Genomic DNA, 1,720 nt, shown 5'->3' on the forward strand with positions numbered 1-1,720 from the left:
TGTCATACAATGTTTAGAAATGTTTTTTTTTTTCAGAAAAACACAAAGCTTTCGAGCATATATGAGGCTGGTTGTAAGGGTGATTGCTTCATTGTCACTGGCAGCAATAACTTAAATAGCCATTACATAACACAGAACATTTGGCTTTGAGGAAATAAATATTTAATTCGGTTAAAAGTAAGAATATCCTTTCACACATATTTTTCCCATCTTAGTTTTTGTACTTACTAAAAAACGTGGATTTATGCAGATGCATCTCAGTGGATCAAAAATATCGCACAAACACATTGAAAAACATTTCACAAACGTTTTCAAGCACACATTTCAGCTAATTAAGATTGTTGTTTTTACAACAGCGAATGAAAATATTTTATTTCTTAGATTATAATATGACGTCACACCAATAAAAACATTGTTTTTTATACAGATATGAGAGCTTAATTAAAAGTATGTTTAATTCTTGATTATAGGTTATGTTCAAAAAGTACTTTTTATCTGACAAGTCTTATTAGAAACTACATCGCCATTTAAAGAGAGGCGTCCGTGTTATTATTAGAGAATATTTTTGCATAATCTACAAATCGCAGGTAATGTAGCATTGGAAGTCTCAAACTGAATCTGATGTAAATCCATAGCAAGAACATTTACACTGTAACTCTGTTATGAATGTCAGAAGTGGGAGGATAAACAGGCTTCCTTTAGGATTTTTAGAGAGTAATTGAAATTCAATTCTCAGCTATACATTCACTGTCTGTCTGATTTTGCACATAGCAAAGGAGAAAAACCAGCAAACACCAGCTTCATGTCAACTGTCAAACAAAAGCGCTTTAACAAAGCCGTGCGTCGTGGCACATTGTGCCAGGAAGTGATGTGAGTCAACTCCCTATAATTTCCAGCCAATACATTTTGCATATGAATTCATTACAGTAAGCATCTCAGTCGGCTCAAACGTGTTTTCCTTTGAACACGAGAAGCTTTGATGTCGATTTTAGTTTTTTTCCTCTCTAAAGTTAGGCATAAAATTATTCACATCCCCGCCAAGTTTAGATGCGTTGTGTTTATTCAATCAAGAATTATTTTTCTGATAGAAAATCTCCCAAAATATAATGAAACAATACAGAAGAGATAGCAATAAAAATCTAAACTTTTTTTTAAAACTTTGTACAGATTGAAATGCACACCGTGTATCTAACTTTCTCGTCTTGGAAAGAAAAAAACTTTTACATTGAGAACATGTGTAAGAAGGGTATTCTTTTTGTCATTTCATCTCCTCATAACACCCTTTTTCTTTTTGTGACAAGTTGTTTTTCTCTACACCCCGTGAGGACAGTGTGCAACACTTCAGCTGTCATTAGATCGCTCCAAGTCCAGTCACTGACCCTCATCTTCACACTTTCTCCTACGTGACTTTCGACGTCTATGTTCACGTGGAAAACGCGATTTCCATTAAACAGACGTCCATGTGCTTTTTGTCCATGTACAAAACGTACATGTATGTCTGTTTAATGGCTCGACGGATTAATAAAACCTGTTTTCGTAAAGACAAGAGTCTGCTGAGAGAGAGAGAGAGAGCCTTCCAGTGTGGTCTGCTCTAACAACCTGAGCGAAGCAACACTAATGGCCTCTCTTGACAGAGGAGTGACTCAAGGAACACTGTTCACAAAAAAAAAAAAAAAAAAAACTAATCCCTGGTGACTGTTGTGATCCTCAGCAGCCACCG

Source organism: Poecilia latipinna, unplaced genomic scaffold (assembly GCF_001443285.1).
Source record: "Poecilia latipinna isolate Pla-1442-1.1 unplaced genomic scaffold, P_latipinna-1.0 Scaffold3928, whole genome shotgun sequence".
In the NCBI taxonomy this organism is placed as follows: domain Eukaryota; kingdom Metazoa; phylum Chordata; class Actinopteri; order Cyprinodontiformes; family Poeciliidae; genus Poecilia; species Poecilia latipinna.